The 22,332-nt window shown below is 47.5% G+C and overlaps 1 protein-coding gene across 4 annotated transcripts in view; it reads left to right on the top strand.

Annotated features, from left to right (window-relative positions):
- Window positions 1-4,000: 4,000 nt before the first annotated feature.
- The window catches only part of MYH11 (myosin heavy chain 11), a 156,061-nt gene continuing 137,729 nt past the window's right edge, over window positions 4,001-22,332 (top strand). For all 4 annotated transcript variants that reach the window (XM_030925652.1, XM_030925654.1, XM_030925651.1 and 1 more), the window contains exon 1: window positions 4,001-4,123. The gene's annotated coding sequence lies outside the window, so the exon portion shown is untranslated. The remainder of the gene's footprint in view (window positions 4,124-22,332) is intronic.

Genomic DNA, 22,332 nt, shown 5'->3' with positions numbered 1-22,332 from the left:
AGGTGGCGGGCGCCTGTAGTCCCAGCTACTCCGGAGGCTGAGGCAGGAGAATGGCATAAACCCGGGAGGCGGAGCTTGCAGTGAGCTGAGATCCGGCCACTGCACTCCAGCCCAGGTGACAGAGCAAGACTCCGTCTCAAAAAAAAAAAAAAAAAAAAAAAAAAAAAAAAAAAAACTCAGACTTCTGTCTACTATGGACTGTGTCAGAAAGACTTGGGTTGGAATTCCTGTTCTACCACTGCTGTGTTATTTAACCTCTCCAAACCTAGATTCTCCACAATAAAATGGGGATAGGGAGAGGATTAAAGTAGGTACCTTATTTTTTACAGACAAGGTCTTGCTCTGTCGCCCAGGCTAGAGTGCAGTGGTGCAAGCATAGTTCACTGTAGTCTCAACCTTCCAGGTTCGAGAGATCCTCCTACCTCAGCCTCCCTAGTAGCTGGAACTGCAGGCTACACCACACCCAGCTGCTATTTATTTATTTATAGAGATAGGATCTCACCACATTGCCCAGGGTGGCTACTCAAGAAAAAAAATTTTTTTTTCAAGACAGGGTCTCACTCTGCCACCCAGGCTGGAGTACAGTGGCACAGTCTCAGCTCACTGCAACCTCTGCCTCCCAGGCTCAAGTGATCCTCCCACCTCAGCCTCCCAAGGAGCTGGGATTATAGGTGCCCACCACCACACATGGCTAATTTTTGTATTTTTTGTAGAGACAGGGTCTCACTATGTTGCCCAGGCTGGTCTCAAACTCCTGAGCTCAAGCAATCCTCCTGACTTGGCCTCCCAAAGTGTTAGGATTACAGGTGTGAGCCGCCATGCCTGGCCTTGGCTACTTTGTTTGTTTGTTTGTTTGTTTGTTTTTGAGATGGAGTCTTGCTTTGTCACCCAGGCTCCCAGGCTGGAGTTCTATGGCACAATCTCAGCTCACTGCAACCTCTGCCTCCTGTGTTCAAGCAGTTATCCTGCCTCAGCCTCCCAAGTAGCTGGGACTACAGGTGTGCACCAGCACGCCCAACTAATTTTTGTATTTTTAGTAGAAATGGGGGTTTCACCATGTTGGCTAGGCTGGTCTTGAACTCCTGACTTCAAGTGATTCACCCACTTTGGCTTCCCAAAGTGCTGGGATTACAGGCGTGAGCCACCACTCCCGGCTGCCTACTTTAATTTTTAATAAAGGGTTGTTAGATAAGGGGTAGGAGAGAGAATGAAGTAAAATTGAGTGTTTGTTACAAAGTCTCCAATTGTTAATCACATTATAATTATTCTCTTTTAAAAGTTACCAACAAGTTATTTAAAAAATCAGATGGAACCCTTTGGAAGTACAGTGTTCATGCCTCTAGTATTAATGCCACTTTTTACTTCGGGCCAGCAAGTTAGATTCCAATGGCCTGCCCTGCGTTCTCTTTCCAGGATGGGAAGGGGATGGTTGACTTCAGTTTTCCCCCTTCCATTACTTCTCTGCTCTACATCATTTCTGGGCTGATGCAGGGACAATTTCCACTCCTTTTACAGCGTAGATGTTAAAAGCATGTGGGGAGCAGCTCATTCATCATTTTCCCCAGAGCTTTACCCCTCACTTTCCCAGCCAGCTAAATGCAGGCTGTTCTTGACTCTCTGATCCAGGCCCATTGCAGGGCAAGGGCCAGGCTCAGGAGTTTCCAGGGTGAAAACCAGGTGAGCTTGATGCTGGAAGGATGAAGAAGGACCCAAGAGGGTCTGAGATACAGAGCTCTCCAGAGGGGCCTGGGAGCCTGCAGGGAAAGAGTGCTCTCTTTGTATCCCAGAGGCCTGGTGCAACTCTAGTTGGTTTCACATTTGTTACCAATAACAGCAACTAACATGAAACAGTGCACAGTGTTCATTTTACATGGATCATCTCAAGGACTGCTTACAAAAAGGCCAGGAAGTAGCTGATGTTCTTCCCATCTTACAGGTAGGGAAACTGAGGCATGGAGAGGCAAAGTTACTTGCCCATGGTCAAATAGGTAGAAAGCAGCACTGGCCGATTCAAAGCCAGACATCTACTCTCAAAGACATGCCCTGGGCCTCAAGTCCAGTTTGCCTGGGCACTTCCCTTCAGTGTCTCCTCTCTGGAAGTGAATGTTGTCATCAGAAAGGTTCCAGTGCCAACACCAATCCATGAGTGTCCCAGTGAGAGCTAAGGCAAATCCCTTTACCTCTGCGGGGACTCAATTTTCTCACCTGCAAAATGGGGATATTAATAAAGCCATCCCCCACCCGCACGCGCCGCGCCCTCAGCCCCTCCACCTGGTTGCAGGAGGAGGTGTTGTAGAATAAGGGTCTGCGCCAAGAACAAAACCCAGGAGGGGTCTGCCCAACTTTAACCCTTTCTCCGAACCCTCTGGCCTGAAGCAGCAGAAATCCACGTGGGACTGGGGGCTGCCCCCTTCCGGGCCTGCCCCAAGCAAAGGGGTCCCCTTCGCCCCCCGCGGGGCGACTGCCGCCGGTGGCTGCGTGAAGGGCCCCCTCCCCCGACGCCGGGGAGCAGGGAGGCCGCTCGGCACCATATTTAGTCAGGGGGAGCGGGCAGCCCCGAGCTGGTATGCGGAGCTGGGAATTCCTGCAGGAAGGAGTCCGCGCCTGCCCTTTTTGGGTTGTCTCCCGCCCGCCGCTCCCGCCGCGCCCGGGGAGGGGGACGGGCTCGGCCCGGCCCGGGAACCTCGGAGAAGCCGGTGCCGCGCGGGGAGCGGAGAGCCCGGGCTGCCCGCCGGTCCCCGGCCTGGCGTGGGGCCAGCCCACCGCCTCGACTTCCTTTTATGGCCTGTGTGTGCGTGCGTGGACAGGAGGGGAGAGGGACGGGGAGAAAACGGAGAGCCTGGGGAACAGAGAAAGAGAGAGATCGCACAGCGATAGGAGTGAGACACGAGGGAGGGATGGAGAGCAAGAGACATACAGACCAGAGACAGAGTGAGACACGAGGGAGACACAGAGACATCGACAGACCTAGAGACAGTGAGAGGGACAGAGACAAAAGATAGAGCGAGAGACAGCAATGATCAGAGTGACAGACATGCAGAGACAGTGGCAGAGACACAGCGAGAGAGACTGTGATGGAGAGACAGCGTCAGTCACACAGGAGAGACACAGACTGGGACCAAACCGGGCAGAGGAGAGTGGCGCCGAGATGGAGAGAGACGGGGAGTGCAATTTTAGGGGAGGAATCCTTGGGGAGGGGCAGTTGTTGAAGGGAACTCGCAGACTCTAGGGGCGCACCCACTTTATCCTTGAATCTTGACACTTGCACCTTGTAAATTACGTAATTATCACCGCCACCGCCTCCCCACATTTTGCAGCTGCGGACACCAAGGCTCAGAGAAGTGAAGTGACTTGCCCATGGTCACGCAGCTGGCGAGTGGCACACAGGGGAGGGGGACTGCTGAAATAACCACAGTGGGCTTATTTTTAATTTTTATTTGTATTTTGGTCGTGGAGGTGTGGGTGGAGGTGGAGATGGCAAGTTGGGAAAAGTAAAAACTTCCCCTTCCTGCACGGTTCCCAGCAAGGATGGGGGCCTCCTGTCTTGCACTTTGCAAAGTTCAAAAGTTCAAGAAATCCCCTTTCCCTACCCTTCACGCTGCACAGCCGGCCCTCTTTTCAGATAGTGCGATGCCAATAAAATGGGAAGTGGCGTGGGAGATGTCAAGTCAGATCCACCACAGTCCCAACACAGGGAGGAAGAGGTTAAAGCCTGTGCGGCTGGAGCCGGCTCAGGGAAGACATTCTCAAGCATCCCGCACACACGCTGCCTGCTCGACCCCTTTCCCTAGGGATCCGGAGCGTCTGCGATCACCTCCGGTCGGGAGTGAGACTCTGGTTCCTGTGCGCACCTGTTCTGTGCGTCCTTGTCCCCGGAACGACCCAGCCCCTTGCGCTCCCGCCCCTGGTGCGCCCTGCAGGGGGCGCGGCGAGGGGGCCGCCAGGGACCCTCCCCAACTCCACCCCTTCGGCCTCCTCCCCTTTCCCACCAGCGGGCAGCTCTGGGTCTATAAAGAGAGGCGTCCGAGACGCGCAGGGAGATTTGGACGCTCCGGCGTGGGAGGTGCGTCAGATCCGAGCTCGCCATCCAGTTTCCTCTCCACTAGCCCGCAGTTGGAGATCTGTAAGTAGTAGTTGTCCTTCTGGGGGCAGATTGCAGGGGGGTGAGGGTGTTAAAAGTCCTATAGGGTATTCTATAGGGGCTGCGCTGCACTTAGGGGTCCCTGTTGTCAACCTCGTAAGGACCATGGTGTGGGCAGAGTTGTGATTTGGCTGTCTCTCTGCCCTATCATCCTAGATTATCCTAGACTTTCCCCAAACAGCATTTCTCAAGGTTGCCAGTGAGAAATACTATTTTGGGGGTGCTTATTAACGATATCAATGCCTGGACCTAACTCCATTTCCCAACTCTAGAATCCCCAGAAAAAATGGCCTTAAAAAAGAAAATCAGTCCTGGGTGATTCTTGTTAAGAGGCTAATCCAGGAGATAAGCTCCCTTGGAAATCTCAGAGGTTCAGTGCAGACAATCAGACATCTCACTTTTATTCTAGGCACCAAAAAAAGCACAACTGGACTTCACTGAAAAGTCACTTGCTATCACACAGACAGGCAAGGTGAGGCTCCTAGTGGATTTGATGGTATTGCACAGTTGTGTTGATAATGCATTAAATCAGTTAAAAACACATGGGCATAGGCTTAGCAGAAAGGAAAGTGTTTTTTATCAGTTCTATCAGGTACTATGTTGAGAACCCCTGGGAGATAAGGCTGGTTGTGATCTAGTTTATTACAGCCCACTTTTTCATCTTCTCCAAATTAAAAAAAAAAAAAAATCTCACCCAGGTTGACCCCCAAGGGTCCCCCCAGATACCCAGGTGGGCTCCAAAGTCTCCATTTGCTTCTACAATCTGCAGGTGCATTAGGTAAGATTACACTGGAATTTCCCACAGAGCCACCTGTGTCAATGCCTCTCTCGTGTCCAACCAAATGGGTAAAACGAGAGAAAGTGTGGCTACTGTCGTAAGTTTTCTTCCAGCACGGGGTCTGGTAGGGATTTTGCCACTTGAGAAAAAGTACCATTCAAACCATGCTTGTCCAGAAGTAAAAGAAAACATTTAGAAAGCCAAGGCCGGGAGTGTTCAGTTGCAGTATGAAGAACTGAGAGATTAAATTGTGAACTGTCTGGGATTTGATGAAAAGAAGGCAGGCTGTTAGTAAACTGCTTTGCGTAGTTTTTTGTTTGATTTACTTAACGATACTATTTTAGAATTGTTTAGAGAGGGAACTTGACGCTGAACTGAAAGTCATTAGATGGCAGGGTGTGAAATAAGATAGGGAATTTTGTTGGAAGGAAATTGATGTTTTCCCATGGAGATAGCTACCGTTGATGCCGTTAATGGAACACTTAAGTGCCACATGCTGTTGCAACATTTAACTTATCTCATTTAATCTTTGCAACAACTTCATAAGAAAGGCATCATGATATCTGTTTAGTATACAAGGCAGCTGAGGCTCAGAGAGGTAAAGTGTCACACAGCCAGCAAGTGGTAGAACCCATTCCCGGGTCTGTTTGAGTCCAAGTTCATACCCTTGACCCCACTATCCTCTTTACCATGGACTCAAACTTGTTGGGGTCAGGTTTCTGGTGGGACTAAATGCTTCCAACAAAGTAAATGTTTATCACCATGTCTTTTGAAGAAAACATAAACTGACTTTTTGCACATTTAAAATAAAAGGCACTGTTTGTCCCCTGGTTGTAGGGGTGGGAAGTGATCTAGTTGAAACCAGTGACCCTAGGTGGGCTGCCACCCGTAGAGTCCAGAACGTGAACTAGTTGGGCCTTTTTCGAGAAGCCGCCGGGCTTGCCCTGTAAACACCATGTATTTTTATTATCATGTCCAAAATAGATGTGTTATTCCGTACAAGGTATTTGTTATGGATTTGTTATCATTACTTTTCCATGGGAGGGCTGAGATTGAGGCAAACATGCCCATTTATGGAAGCGTTTTCCATGAGGCCATCCCCAGCCCCCTCGTCAGTTACCCAGCCTTGCACTACAGCCTGGTTGGTCCCGGCCCTGGGGACTTCTCTACTGTGTCCCTCACCCATTGAAGAACTAGTGGAGAAGCCCTAAGGAGAAGAGATTTGGGAGAAAAGTGGGATTCTTTTTCCCTACCCCCTCTTATTTAGGAGTTTGATTTTTTTTGGCTGGGGGATGGGAGGGAATTGTCTCCTTTCCACAGGGCTTGAATCGATACAGGTGGGTTTTACGCTTTAGGCACAAGGATGTAATTCCAAGAGTAGATATAAATTAGATTTTTCTTGAAAACCAAGTTCAATTTTCAATCCAGTAGAATCATAGAAGGTCATAAACAAATTTAGAAATCATCCCCAGCACCTCCCAAAACCTCACTTTCTCATCCGGGCAATGGGGCTAATGAGAATAACTCATGTTTGTTGGGCACTTTTGCCTGGTGAGATGCTAAGCCCTTTGTGGACATTATCTTAAGTCTTCATAACAACCCTTTAGAGTAGATACTGTTATTATAACTGGCTTGATGTTACAAATATGGCATCTGAATAACTTGCTCAAGACAGCTCAGCTAGTCAGTAAGGAAAACAAGATTCTACAAATCTAGGTCTTTCTAACTCCAGAGTTTAACAGATTACCCTCGTGGGAGGATTTGATGAGCTAATGTGTATGAAGGGTTTAGCACAGTGCCTGGGCCCTGGGAAGCTTTGGTAGATGGTTATTTATAGCAAACACAACCAGAGAGTTCAAGATGTTTGCTCAGTATGGCATGGCTCATCTTTGGCAGAACCGGGAAGCCTAAATTATGTGGCCTTTAAAGGAGAAGCTTTTCTTAATGTTTATTCCCTTTGATCTCATCAACCCCATTTCTATTGGGCTGAAAGTGGTGATTAGAATCTTTAATATGTTAAGCTACCATTCCTTTACTGGATTGAGAATGTCACAAACTCCAATAACATTTGTTTAGGGTTTTGTTTGGTTTTTGAGACAGAGTCTTGATCTGTCACCCAGGCTAGAGTGCACTGGTGCGATCTTGGCTCATTGCAACCTTCACCTACTGGGTTCAAGCAGTTCTCCGGCCTCAGCCTCCTGAGTAGAGAGTAGCTGGGATTATAGGCGCCCACCACCATGCCTGGCTAATTTTTGTATTTTTAGTAGAGATGGGATTTCACCACGCTGGCCAGGCTGGTCTCGAACTGCTGACCTCAAGTGATTCGGCTGGCTTGATCTCCCAAAGTGCTCGGATTACAGGCGTGAGTCACTGTGCCTGGCGTATTTAGGGTCTTGATGGCATACTTTAAGGGATGGCCTTTTTGGTCTCTAGGTCTTCTCCCTCTACCCCTGACCTTGCAAGATTTAACCCTGGCCACACAATGGAGGAAAGGTTGAGTTTAGAGAAAGCCGGGCAAGAATTTGAAAGAAACTTTGTATGTGATCCAAGGACAGAGGAAGAAGCTGCTCACAGTGGCTGAAAGGGGAGGTCGGACATCTGTGACTTGTATCAGGGTTTCAGGGGCTAGGGAGGAACAACCTCATCAAAGTTGTGAGGAAAGGGCCATAGAGGCCAGGTATGGCAGGTCACACCTGTAATCCCAGCGATTTGGGAGGCTGAGGTCAGGGGATGGCTTGAAGTCAGGAGTTTGAGATCAGACTGGGCAACACAGCAAGGCACCATCTCTACAAACAAATTTTAAAAATGAGCTGGGCATAGTGGCATGCATCTGTAGTCCTAGTTATTCAGGAGGCTGAGGCAGGAGGATTGCTTGAGCCCAGGAGTTCGAGGCTGCAGTGAGCCATGATTGCGTCACTGCTCTCCAGCCTGGGAAACAGAGTAAGACTCTGTCTCAAAAAAAAAGATGAGGGGCATAGCACTTTACTGTACCAGGCTGAAAAATACAAGGCCCAGAGAGGGCAAGTGACTTGCCTAGTGTCACCCAGCGAGTTTCAGGCAGAGCTGAGACTTGTAACTCGAAGTCCTAAGGTCTTCCACAGGCTAATGAATAGCTTGTTTGTGCTCAAAGGATGAAGCAGTGAGTTGTTAGGACAGGACTGTGAACAGGGCTGACACATTCAGATGTATTAAACATTGCTAATGCCATCTCTGAGTAAATTAGGCTTCAAATAGATCTGGATTCTAATCCTGACTCCAACTTTTACAAGGGGAGGGCCTTGCATTTACCTTTCAGGACCTTGATAGTCTTAGCAGGAAAATGGGAATAATAGATAATGCCACTCTTTCAGCCTTGGACTTTTTGTCTAATTATGTGAATTTATCTGTAGGATAAATTCCCAGAAATGCCATTGCTCAGTTAAAGGGCATGCGTATCTAAAATGAATAGATACTGCAAATGACCAGCTAAAGACATTGCAGGCCGGGCACAGTGGCTCACGCTGTAATCCCAGCACTTTGGGAGGCCAAGGCAGGTGGGTCACCTGAGGTCAGGAGTTTGAGACCAGCCTGGCCAACATGGTCTCTGCTAAACCCCATCTCTACTAAAAATACAAAAATTAGCTGGGTGTGGTGGTGTGCACCTGTAATCCCAGCTACTCGGGAGGCTGAGGCATGAGAATCGCTTGAGCCTTGGAGGCAGAAGTTGCAGTGAGCCGAGATCACACCACTGCCCTCCAGCCTGGGCAACAGAGTGAGAGTCAGTCTCAAAAGACAAAAAAAAAAGTATTGCAAAATTGCAACTTGTTGCAATCACATATGACAGCAGTCCCCAACCTCTTGGCACCAGAGACCAGTTTTGTGGAAGACAATTTTTTCCAGGGACCTGGGATGGAGTGGGGGTGGGGAGGATGGTTTCGGGATAAAACTGTCCCACCTCAGATCATCGGGCATTGGTTAGATTCTCATAAGGAATGCACAACCTAGATCCCTTGTATGTGCAGTTCACAATAGGGTTCACGTTCCTGTGAGAATCCAATGCTGCTTATCTGACAGGAGGCGGAGCTTAGGCAGTGATGCTTACTCACCCACTGCCCAGTCCTGCTATGTGGCCTGGTTCCTGACAGGCCATGGACTGGTCTTGCAGCACAAGGGTTGGGGACCCCTGACATAGGAGGCTATACATTTATTTTAATCTGTGGTGTGCCAGAATTGTAAAATAAAAACACACTGGGGCTTTTAGGGCCGGAAATAACCAGTTCTTGCTCACTTCCAGAGGCATCCTTCACAGGGGCTACAGTGACTCTTACCAACCAAGTTTTCTTGGTCGGGAGGAAAAAATAGTGTTGCACAGTAAGATAACTTCTTTCTGGAGTTATTTGAAACCATTGGTATTCAGATGATTAGGCAGATGTCACAAGGCAATAAGAAAGTGACAGGTTCACCATTCACTTTTTTTTTTTTCTGTGAAAGTGAGGTAGAGCTTTCTTGGGAACAAGCCCTTGGGAGGTGAGGGGAGGGTGGAAATAGCGGAGGAGGGTCGGGGGCAAGAAAAAGGGACTTTCTGCTAAGAATTAATTGGGTGTCCATTTCCTCTTAGCAGAAAATTAGGATTAGATTCTGGATTCTACTCCTGACTGCACATTTTACAAGTGGGGGCCTTGCATTTACCTTCCAGGACCTCAGTCATCTTAGCAGGAAAATAGCAACAGCAGGTGATGCCACCTTACAGAGCGCTTATGAGACATAGTGAGATGGTCTATCTAGGCAACTGTCTGGCCCAATACCCGATGAATACAAGGGGCCCAATAAATACAGTGGCTGTTACTAATAATAGATCTAAACTGCCTTTTTGGTACTACTGGGGACCTGCTGAGTAGATGCATTTAGAGTACCCAGTCCCTCTCCCTGCGACGCATTTGACGCCTCCCTACACCTGGACCAGGCCTTGAACGAGGATTTCCACTGCAGAGGTCCTTCCAGCTGGCGAATTGTGTTGCAGATCAGGTTCAGAGAACTTCCGTTTTGCCCGCGTGGCATTCATTCATTCGTTTATTTGAGAGATGGGATCTCACTGTGTTGCCCAGGATAGTCTAGAACTCCTAATTCAAGCAATCCTCTTGGCTTGGCCTCCCAAATAGCTTGGATTACAGGTGTGAGCCACTGTGTCCAGCCCTTTATGACATTTAGAATACAAGCAATTTTTCTTTCTTTCTTTTTTTTTGAAATGGAGTCTCACTCTGTCACCCAGGCTAGAGTGCAGTGGCATGATCTCAGCTCACTGCAACCTCCTCCACCTCCCAGGCTCAAGCGATCTTCCCACCTCAGCCTCCCAAGTAGATGGGACTACAGGCATGTGCCGCCATGCCTGGCTAATTTTTGTATTTTCTGTAGAGATGGGGTTTCACCATGTTGGGCGGGCTGGTCTCGAACTCCTAAGCTCAAGCGATCTGCCTGCCTTGGCCTCCGAAAGTGTTGGGATTACAGGCGTGAGCCACAGTGCTGAACCCTGCATGGTATTTAGAATATGTGCAATACTCTAACATCTGGTCTGGGTCACTCTGTATTACTTACTTGATCTCCAAAAACATTTGGGTTTGTGTCTCTGGTCCAAAATCTTCAGCCAATGGCTTGACAGCCAAATCCTGAGGAAAGCTGTTGACCAGGCAAGGTGATATGCAAATCCTATACTCTCTGGGCTCTGGGATATTTAATTTACTTATTTATTTATTTATTTATTTATTTATTTATTTATTTATTTATTTTGGAGACAGAGTTTTGCTCTTGTTGCCTAGGCTGGAGTGCAGTGATGTGATCTCAGCTCTCTGCAACCTCCACCTCCTGGGTTAAAGGGATTCTCCTGCCTCAGCCTCTGGAGTAGCTGGGATTACAGGCGCCCACCACCACACCTGGCTAATTTTTGTATTTTTAGTAGAGACAGGGTTTCACCGTGTTGGCCAGGCTGGTCTTGAACTCCTGACCTCGGATGATCCTCCTGCCTCGACCTCCCAAAGTACTGGGATTATAGGCATCAGCCACCACGCCCGGCCTAATTTACTTTTTATTAATGCTGAAGCAGAGAGGGCAAGATCTTTTGCCCCTGAGTTCCTCTCGGAAAAATGAAACTGACGACAAAAAAACCTAAAGCACGGCCAGGCGCGGTGGCTCAAGCCTGTAATCCCAGCACTTTGGGAGGCCGAGACGGGCGGATCACGAGGTCAGGAGATCGAGACCATCCTGGCTAACACGGTGAAACCCCGTCTCTACTAAAAAATACAAAAAACTAGCTGGGCGAGGTGGCGGGCGCCTGTAGTCCCAGCTACTTGGGAGGCTGAGTCAGGAGAATGGCATGAACCCGGGAGGCAGAGCTTGCAGTAAGCTGAGATCCGGCCACTGCACTCCAGCCCCGGCGACAGAGCGAGACTCCGTCTCAAAAAAAAAAAAAAAAAAAAAAAAAAACCTAAAGCAGCCTGACATTCTCATTTGGTCCAGTTTCAGCCCTTTGGCCAGAAGTCACAGACGGGTCCCACAGAATGCTAGAGCTAGGCCAGCCTACCATTGATTTCTTTTCCCTAAATGAAAAACACAAGGCCCAGAGAGGGCAAGTGATTTGTCCAGAGTCACCCAGCGGGTTTGGGGCAGAGCTGAGACTTGTTACTTGACATCCTAAGGTCTTCCAGAGGCTAATGAATAGCTTGTTTGTGCTCAAAAAATGAAGCAGCCTGGGCACAGTGGCTCATGCTTATAATCCTAGCGCTTTAGGAGGCTGAGGCAGGCAGATCGCTTGAGCTCAGGAGTTCGAGACCAGCCTGGGCCACAAAGTGAGACCCCCGTCTCTACAAAAAAATGTGAGAATTAGAAAATTAGCTGAGTGTGCTGGTGCGTGCCTGTGATCCCAGCTACTTGGGAGGCTGGGGTGGGAGAATGGCTTGAGCCTGGGAGGCAGAGTTTGCAGTGAACCGAGATCACCACTTCACTCTAGCCTGGGCAACAGAGCCAGATCCTGTCTCAAAAAAAAAAAAAAAAAAAAGAAGCAGTCGTTGGTCAGGGCAGGACTGAAAACAGGGCTGACACACTCAGATGTGTCAAACACCACTAATATCAAAGGTGGCACAGACATTTGTTTTCATCAAAACATTCGAGAAAGTCAGATGAGGTGACTCAGGCCTGTCATCCTAGAGCTTTGGGAGGCCAAGACAGGAGGATCATTTGAGATCAGGAGTTTGCGACCAGCCTGGGCAACATAGCAAGACCCCCATCTTTACGAAAAATAAAATTAGCCGGGCATAGTGGCCCACACCTGAGGTGGGAGGATCCCTTGAGCCCATGAGTTTGAGCCTGCAGTGAGCTATGATTGCACCACTGCTCTCTACCCTGGGCATATAATGAGACCCTTCCCCCAGCCAAAAACATTGAGAGCAGCTCTTGATGAGTGAACTGTACTTTGTGATCAGCAGTTCTGGGTAATAATTTCAGAGATGTCCTTTCAGCACTTGGAGCTGATGAGCGATGATCATTTCATCGCTTAAACATGAGCGATGGTGGAGGAGGGAGGGTTGGGGAGGTGCACCAAGGTAGATGGCGAGTGTCCTTGGGGTTGGGCCAACTGGTGGTCCGTCTCTGGTGCAATGTGTTCACCTTGCCCCCGTCTGACCTTCTGCAGTCGGTACTCCGAGTTGAGTTTGACTAAGTGAGAGCTGTTCTCAGCTTTAATGGCCTTTCCCAAGACAGCCCTTGTTTTTATTCTAAAGCTGTGGTTCTCAATTGGGAGCAGTTTTGCCACCCCAGGGGACATCCAGCAGTGTCTGGAGACACTTTCGATTGTCATGAGTGGAGGAAGGGGTGCCACTGGTATCTGGTGGGCAGAGGCCAGGGGTGCTGCAGAACATCCTGCAATGCACAGAAGAGCCCCCCTCACGACACAGAATGACCCAGCCCGAGAGTCAACAGTGCAGAGGTTGTGGCCAGGTAAGGTGGCTCACGCCTATAATCCCAGCACTTTGGGAGGCCGAGGTGGGAGGATCGATTGCTTGAAGCCAGGAGTTCAAGACCAGCCTGGCCAACATGGTGAAACCCCATCTCTACTAAAAATACAAAAATTAGCCAGGTGTGGTGGCACATGCCTGTAGTCCCAGTTACTTGGGAGGCTGAGGCACGAGAATCACTTGAACCCAGGAGGTGGAGGTTGCAGTGAGCTGAGATTGCATCGCTGCACTCCAGCCTGGGTCACAGAGCAAGACTCTGTCAAAAAAAAAAAAAGAGCAACTATTATTACTAGTATTAGTAGCATTAATTTGTCAGGCTCACTGAATTTTCTCAAGGCAAATCTGTGGCCAAATGTTGTTTTGGGGACCCAAGGCTCATAGCAGCAAAACAGCTTTCAGGCTTCTGGATCTGCCAGAGACTTAAATGTCCTGATGTGTGTTTTGTGTCTCAATGAGGGAAAGGGAATATGTAGCACCTTCCAAATGGATTTGACCTTGACTGCCCCACTGTTGGAAGAGCTTCTCAACCTCCCTGGCTCCACCCCAGCCCAGATATTTCAGGGAATTAGGGTTCCAAGGAGCATGCTATGGAAAACAGCCTTCTAGCGTGAGTCCAAGCTTCTCATCCCCCATCTTGCTGTCTTTTGACCAAAGCAGATTTTGCACGTCGTAACTGTCAGAGACATCAAAGCCAGAGGGAAGCCAGCCTCCTCCAAGCCCTCCTTTTTTGGACAGAGACTGAATCTTTGCACTTGATCTTGTTTGTGTTTTTAAGTCTGAGGTTAGACAGGGTCCCGGGCAATGGAGATGTACGTGTCCTTTTATTTTTCTGTTGTATTTTTTGCTATTTTTTCTGACTTTTAAGGCAACTCATCAACATGGCAATTAGAGCCCATTTAGGGCCGGGCACAGAAGCTCATGCCTGTAATTCCAGCACTTTGGGAGACCGAGGAGGGAAGATCACTTGAGGTCAGGAGTTTAAGACCAGCCTGGGCAACATGGTGATACCCCATCTCTACAAAGAATACAGAAAAATAGCTGAGCATGGTGGCAGGTGCCTGTAGTCCCAACTATTTGGGAGCCTGAGGTGGGAGGATTACTTGAGCCTGGGAGGTGGAGGTTGCAGTGAGCTGAGGTCATGCCACTGCACTCCAGTCTGGGCGACCGAGCAAGACCATGTCTCAAAAAAAAAAAAAAAAAAAGTCCACTTTACTTGTTATGGTGCTTAGAACAAATGAAACATTCTCCTATCCCTCTTGGGATGTAATTGGCTACCATCTGCACAAACTCTCAATTACTGCACAATAATATCAATATACTTAATGCTACTGAACTGCATTTAAGTGGCTCAGGTGGTGAATGTTAGCTGTATTTTACCACAAAGATAAGAGGGAAGGAAAATGAAGTGTACTTTACAACCAAAAAAGTCCACACACCGTGGGTTTGCAGCTTGATGAGTTTTTGAGAGGATTATATATATATTTTTAGATGGGGGTCTCTGTCACCCAGGCTATAGTGCAGTGGCATGATCACGGCTCACTGCATCCTCGACCTCCTGTGCTTAAGCGTTCCTCCCACCTCAAGCCTCCTGAGTAGCTGGGACTGCGTGTGCACACTATCACACCCAGCTAATTTTTGTATTTTTGCTAGAGACAAGGTTTCACCATGTTGACCAGGCTGGTCTCAGCCTCCTGGGCTCAAGTTATCCTCCTACCTCGGTCTTCCACTCAAGTAATTACTTAGAGATGGGTCTTGCTGTGTGTGGCCAGGCTGGTCTTGAACTCCTGGGCTCAAGTGATTCTCCCACCTTGGCTTCTCAAAGTGCTGGGATTGCAGGTGTGAGCCATGTCACCTGGCCCAGCAGTTCAATGAATTTTCGGAAAGTGAACACTCATAGGGCCGGCATTCAGATGAAGATTTAGAGCGTCGACCCTCCCCAGCCCCCGTCACATTCTGTCCTTGCAATCACTGCACCCCCAAAGCTCACTCATTCCTTATCTGAGCTCTGTCACTGTGGATGTGTCCTGCCTGGTTTTGGACCTCAGTTCAACAGTCAGCCTGTGCTTTTTGTGATCACCTTCTTTTGCTCAAGCGTGTGTTGTGAGATGTCCTTTTTTGTGGTGTGAAGCTGTAGTTTACTTCACCTGATTCGAGTCCTAGTTTGGGTGTTTGTAATGTGTCAGGCACTGCGCCAGGTGTCTTAAAGGATGGATTCCTTTATGGGCATCTGACAAGGCCACCCACCTTATGTGAAAGGCAGAACCACACAGACTCCAGAATGAGACACAGGTTCAGGTCCCGGCTCTGACATTTCTGTTTTTTTTTTTTTTTTTTTTTTAAATGGAGTCTGACTCTGTCACCAAGGCTGGAGTGCAGTGGTATGATCTCGGCTCACTGCAACCTCCACCTCCCAGGTTCAAGTGATTCTCCTGACTCAGCCTCCCGAGTAACTGGGGCTACAGGCCCACACTCCTGGATAATTTTTAATTTTTGTATTTCTAGTAGAGACAAGGTTTCACCATGTTAGCCAAGCTGGTCTCAGACTCCTGAACTCAAGTGATCCACTCACCTTGGCCTCCCAAAGTTCTGGGATTACAGGTGTGAGTGATCACAGCTGGCCTACTTGTGGTCAATCTTATTTCATCTTTACATCCTCCCATTTCTCTTATGCTTCCTCCAGTTTCTCTCTCTCTCTCTCTCTCTCTCTGTCTCTCACACACACACACACACACACACACACACACACACACACACACACACAATCTGCTGCAACATCTTAAGAACCAAGAGATTAGCAAGGAATTATTGAATACTTTGTTGCATTTTCTATTTTGCTGCCTGTTTACACTAACCTTGGTTATACTATTAAAGGAACACTATTAAAGTATCGTATGGAGCCACTTCTGTGACTATGGCTGTCCAGAAATAAACATAATTAAAACATCCAACAGTAGTAAATGCTCTTGGTTAGGAATGAGAGAAGTGGCTTAGAGTCATAGGAAGTGGGAAAGGGTGTAGAAACAGAAGGTACTTGGTGTAGACCAGGGGTGTCCTATCTTTTGGCTTCCCTGGGCCGCACTGGAAAAAGAAGAATTGTTTTGGACCGCACATAAAATACGCTAACACTAATGATAGCTGATGAGCTATAAAAAAAAAAAAAAAAAAAAATCGCAAAAAAAATCTCATACTGTTTTAAGAAAGTTTGTGAATTTGTATCGGGCCGCATTCAACACCATCCTGGGCCACGTGCAGCCTGTGGGCTGCAGGTTAGACAAGCTTGGTGTAGAGAGTTTTATCTAAACCCCATGGCAGCTCTGTAGGGCACCCATTAGGCCCCCAGTATTAACACATGGTAAGTTTGAGTCTCAGAAATCTACGTGAGTCGCCCAGAAGCATGCATTCTGCAGTGACAGAGTCACCTTTGAATTCGCATCTGACTGCAAAGTCTGGGTGTCTTTTCACGACTGCAAGTTATCTTGCCTCTCAAGATGAGGCAACCAATCCAATTTTGCCAGCACCAATGAAATTGCAATTTATTTAAAGGCTCAGAAAGATCTTTTAGGCTAATGAGAATGCCCTATATTTACGAAATGTTCTCATTCTCTGTGGCTTTTTCTTTTTTTTCTTTTTCTTTTTTTTTTTTTTTTGAGACAGGGTCTCACCCTGTCACCCAGGCTGGAGTGCAGTGATGTCATCATAGCTCACTACAGCCTCAAACTGCTGGGCTCAAGCAACCTTCATGCCTCAACCTCCTAGTAGCTGGGACTACAAGCATGCATCATCACGCCTGGCTGATTTTTCTTTTTTAAGGGATGGGATCTTGCTATAATGCCCAGTCTGGTCTTAAACTCCTGGGCTCAAGCAATCCTCCTGCTTTGGCTTCCCAAAATACGGGATTATACATGTGAACTACTGCCAGCCTCTTTTCTTTCAATTATTTTTTAATCTATAGGTTCCTCTCATTTTTGTTTGTATTTATTTGTTAAAGAAACAGAGTCCTGGCCAAGAGTGGTGGCTCACACCTGTAATCTCAGCACTTTGAGAGGCTGAGGTGGGCAGATCACCTGAGGTCACGAGTCTGAGACCAGCCTGGACTATATGGTGAAACCCTGTCTCTACTAAAAATACAAAAATTAGCCAGGCATGGTGGTGTGCGCCTGTAATCCCAGCTACTCAGGAGACTGAGGCAGGAGAGTCGCTTGAACCTAGGAGGTAGAGATTGCAGTGAGCCAAGATCCTGCCATTGCACTCTAGCTGGGTGACAGAGCGCAGTCTCTCACCTTTGGGATTTTATTGCATTCTTTAACATGCTCTCCTGTGCCTTGCATTTTCCATAGACAGGCGTTAGATCTGGAGGCTTCATCACCTGCATCCCGCATCTCCATCCCCGTTTCTTTTTAGCAAGAATATGTCTTTAGTGGTAATGGCACTTCCTGTGGTGTCCCATCTGCAGGCATGTAATGTTTATAATGTCTAGTCAGTTCTCTCTTTTTGTGATGTTAGGGTTAATTAGTAGATTTAGGTGATGTCAGGCGGACCCATCCCTTATAAAATTCCACAGCAGCTCTTCATCTGATATAGTCAGTCTTATGGTGGGGACCCTAGACCAGCATCATCATTATCACCCGGAAGCTGGTTAGAAATGCATATTCTTGGGCCTCATCCCAGTCCTACTGACTCAGAAGCTAATGCACCAGGAAATGTGAGCCCCTTTGGCCTAACGGTTTTAGCAATTACAGGTAGCCCTTGCCAAGAGCCAGCCTGCCTGCCTGCCTGTCTGCCTTCCTATCTTCCTTTCTGTCTTCTTTCCGGTCTTCCTTCCTTTCTCCCTTTCTCCCTTCTTCCCTCCCTCCCTCCCTCCCTTCCTTCCTTCCTTCTTCCCTCCCCACCCCTCTCTCTCTCTCTCTTTCTTTCTTTCTTTGCAAAGTCTTGCTCTGTTGTCCAGGCTGGAGTACAAGAGGAATTATCTCGGCTCATTGCAACCTCCACTTTTGGGGTTCAAGTAATTCTCCTGCCTCAGCTTCCTGAGTAGCTGGAATTACAGGTGCACGCCACTATGCCTGGCTAATTTTTGTATTTTTTAGTAGAGACAGAGTTTTGCCATGTTGCCCAGGCTGGCCTCAAACTCTTGACCTCAGGTGGTCTGCCCGCCTGGGCCTCTCACAGTGCTGGGATTATAGGTGTGAGCCACCGCGCCCGGCTTGAGACCTACTATTTTATTAGAGTTTTACAAACAGTTACATCCTAGTTTTATTGTTCTCCATGTATTTGCTGGAATTCTTCCATGTAGAAGGGAGTCTTTTTTAAGATAGGGTAAGTGGAGTCAGGGACAGGACACTGTTGGTCTTACTATGAGCTAAGTCAAATGCGACAATGATGTTAAAATGCAGGAAGGCTTTTTTGTTAAACCTAGGACAATGCATGTTGTCTACCAGATCTGTATTTCTCTTTCTGGATATCTGAAGTGATTATTCAGATTTAGATGGGATTTCCTCGTTTCTCTGCTTTTTTTTTTTCTTTTCTTACAATTTTTTTTTTTTTAAGTCTTCTTTGTTGCCTGGGCCAAAGTGCAGTGGCGCGATCTCAGCTCACTGCAACCTCTGCCTCTCGGATTCAAGCGATTCTCATGCCTCAGCCTCCCCAGTAGCTGGGATTGTAGGTGCCTGCCACGATGCCCAGCTAATATTTTTGTGTTTTTAGTAAAGCAGGTTTCACCATGTTGGACAGGCTGGTCTCAAACTCTGGACCCCAAGCAGCCCTCCTACCTCAGCCCCCACAAAGTGCTAGGATTACAGGTGTGAGCTACCATTCCTGGCCACCACTTTTTTTCATCGGCTACTATATCAGGTCTCCCAGCAGAAAATCTCCTCTGAGCAAATCAGCTTCCAGGTTTGTGTTTTTGAGACCGAGTTTCGCTCTTACTGCCCAGGCTGGAGCACAATGGCACAATCTTGACTCACTGCAACCTCTGCCTCCTGGGTTCAAGTGATTCTCCTGCCTCAGCTTCCCGAGTAGCTGGGATTACAGGCATGTGCCACCATGCCCGGCTACTTTCTGTGTTTTTAGTAGAGATGGGGTTTCACCATGTTAGCCAGGCTGGTCTCGAACTCCTGACCTCAGGTGATCCACCTGCCTCAGCCTCCCAAAGTGCTGGGATTACAGGAGCCACTGCACCAGCTGCAGGTTTTTTCAATTAGTTTTTTAATTATTACTGTCAGCCCTGAAATAAAAAAAAAATAGGTGTTGGAATATCTGCCACTCCCATTGTGTCTTGCAAAATCTGCGTCACCCAAGAGGTTGGGTTTCAGGAGGTGGCTCCTCAACTCTAGGGATCCAGTAGTGGGACATGGGTCTTTATTCTGTCTCTGTGGGATTTGGGGCCCAAGCGTGGGGATTATCAGTGAATTGAAAGGAGCTGTGAATTCCCTCCTGAAGGAGGGATGTCAACCGCACATAGATCCTGGTGGCCATATGTCCTCACTTAGCCAGCAACTCAGTTCTTTGGAGCCCAGCAGCAAGAGGTGAAAGGGGCTGTGAGTCAGTGTTTCCAGGACAGCGCCTGCAGCTGTGGTCAGAGAGTCAGGAACAGGGGGCTGGACAGGCCTATTGAGCAAGTTGTCTCTGTCCCTCTTCTCATAAACACATCTGGGTAACAGGATAGATAACGTGAATCTACCATCAATGGGCTTTCCATGTAGAGAGGACATCTAATAACCTAATTTTCCATCAAGAGAGATTTCTCCTTCTCAATTTAGTTACCCTAAGGAACAATTCGTATAGAAAAGGCAGAATCAAGATTTTCACATTTCCACCCCACTTTCTGTACCCATTTAAAAAATAATGCATTTGGGGCTGGGTGCAGTGGCTCATGCCTGCAATCCCAGCACTTTGAGAGGCTGAGGCTGGTGGATCACTTGAGGTCAGGAGTTTGAGACCAGCCTGGCCACCTTGGTGAGGCCCTGTCTCTACTAAAAATGCAAAAATTAGCTGGGTGTGGTGGTGCGTGCCTGTAATCCCAGCTACTCAGGAGGCTGAGGCAGGAGAATCACTTGAACCCAAGAGGCAGAGGTTGCAGTGAGCCAAGATTGTACCATTGATCACTTTTCTTATTGATATTCAAACTGTCTCATATTTGACCAGCTAGAACCCTAGTATAATATTTTGGTATGCAATTTTCTAGACTTTTAGAAATGTACACACAAGCATATAAAATGAAGACAAATATTTTATGACAAATATTTTAATCAGCTTTATTGAGGCATAATCTATATAAAGTAAAATTCACCAACTTAAATTCACTTAAATTTTTTTTAAGTGTATAGCTTGAATGAGTTTTTTTCAGCTTAAAAAATTTATTTCTTAATTGACAAATGATCATACATGTTCACGGGGTCCATAATGATTTTTTTTTTTTTTTTTTTTTTTTTTTTTTTTTTTTGTGGCAGAGTCTCGCTCTGTCGCCCGGGCTGGAGTGCAGTGGCCGGATCTCAGCTCACTGCAAGCTCCACCTCCCGGATTTACGCCATTCTCCTGCCTCAGCCTCCTGAGTAGCAGTGGCATGATTACGGTTCACTGCAGCCTTGACCTCCTGGACTCGGGCCATCTTCCTATCTTAGCCTCCTGAGTAGCTGGAACTATAGGCATGTGCCACCATGTCCGGCTAATTTTTAATTTTTGTACAGACACGGGGGTCTTCTTATATTGCCCAGGTTGGTCTTGAACTCCTGGCCTCAAGGGATCCTCCTGTCTCAGCTTCCCAAAGTGCTGGGATTACAGGTATGAGCCACTGAGTCCAGCTCTTAGTAATGTTTTGATATTAATACATATAATGTATGGGGACATAAGATCAGTATAACTAGCACATCCGTCATCTCAAGCAGTTACCATTTCTTTTATTTACTTTGCTACTTCCTATGTGATGACATCTATCTCTTTGTATTGGGAACATTCAATGTCCTTCTAGCTCTTGGAAACTATGTCATATTTTATTGTTCACTTTAGTCATCCTAGGATACAGAACATTCTTAATGAGTTTTGACAAATGTATACAGTCTTGTAAGCACCACCATAACCACGGCGAATGCTTTTACCACCCCGAAAGGTGGGGCCTCTCATCTCTTTTGTACTTCTTTTGTGCCTCTTACCAATCAGTTCCTTTCCTCACCACTGGCAACTCTTTTTTTTTTTTATTTGTTTGAGACGGAGTGTCACTCTGTCACCCAGGCTGGAGTGCAGTGGTGCAGTCTCGGCTTGCTGCAGCCTCTGCCTCCCGGGTTCAAGCGATTCTCCTGCCTCAGCTTTTCGAGTAAGTAGAATTACAGGTGTGCACCACCATGCCCAGTTAAGTTCTGTATTTTTAGTAGAGATGGGGTTTTATCACATTGGCCAGACCGGTTTCAAACTCCTGACCTCAAGTGATTCCCCCGCCTTGGCCTCCCGAAGTGCTGCAATTACAGGTGTGAGCCACCGTGCATGGCCTCCACTGGCAACTCTTGATTGCCTGTTACCATAGGTAGGCATTTTTCTATTTTGCCATAACTTTTTTTTTTTTTTAGACAGAGTCTCATTCTGTCGCCCAGGCTGGAGTGCAGTGGGGTGATCTCAGCTCACTGCAGCCTCCACCTCCTGGGTTCAAGCAATCCTTTCGCCTCAGCCTCCTAAGTAGCTGGGACTACAGGTGTGTGCCACCACATCCCCATTAATATTTGTATTTTTAGTAAAGACGGGGGTGGGGGTGGGTCTCACCATGTTGCCCAGGCTGGCCTTGAACTCCTGACCTCAGGTGATCCACCCAACTCGGCCTCCCAAGGTGCTGAGATTACAGGTGTGAGCCACGGTACCCAGCTGCCATTACTTTCAATCACAATAACCACACTTACTTTTGCACCAGCCAAATAGCTTTTCATATTGAAGGAATACCTACAGCATGTGGCCTTTCTGATTTCTTTCACTAAGCATGATGCTTTTGAGATTCGTTTATTTTATTGCATCATTTCTTTCCTTTTACTGAGTCGTATTCCAATTATATACATTTGATTGTTTGTTTGTTTGTTTGTTTTTAAGACATAGTCTCACTCTGTTACCCAGGCTGGAGTGCAGTGGCTTGATCTTGGTTCACTGCAATCTTGACTTCCCAGGCTCAGGTGATTCTCCCACCTCAGCCTCCCAAGTAGCTGGGACTACAGGTGTGCGCTACCATGCCTGGCTAATTTTTTGTTTTTTTTTGTAGAGACAGGGTTTTGTCATGTTGCCCAGGCTGGTCTCCAACTCCTGGGCTCAAGCGATGTGGGTAATTCTATGTTTTATCATTTGAGGACTCTTATTTTGCAGTGAGCAGTTAGACTTGACCATCTTCCCATATCAGCACGTGTAGACATACTTCCTGCTTCTTTTTTTTTTTGAGATGGAATCTCGCTCTGTCCCCCACGCTG

The sequence above is a fragment of the Rhinopithecus roxellana genome, chromosome 20 (assembly GCF_007565055.1).
Source record: "Rhinopithecus roxellana isolate Shanxi Qingling chromosome 20, ASM756505v1, whole genome shotgun sequence".
NCBI lineage: Eukaryota > Metazoa > Chordata > Mammalia > Primates > Cercopithecidae > Rhinopithecus > Rhinopithecus roxellana.
This window is presented reverse-complemented; position numbering and strand designations above follow the sequence as displayed.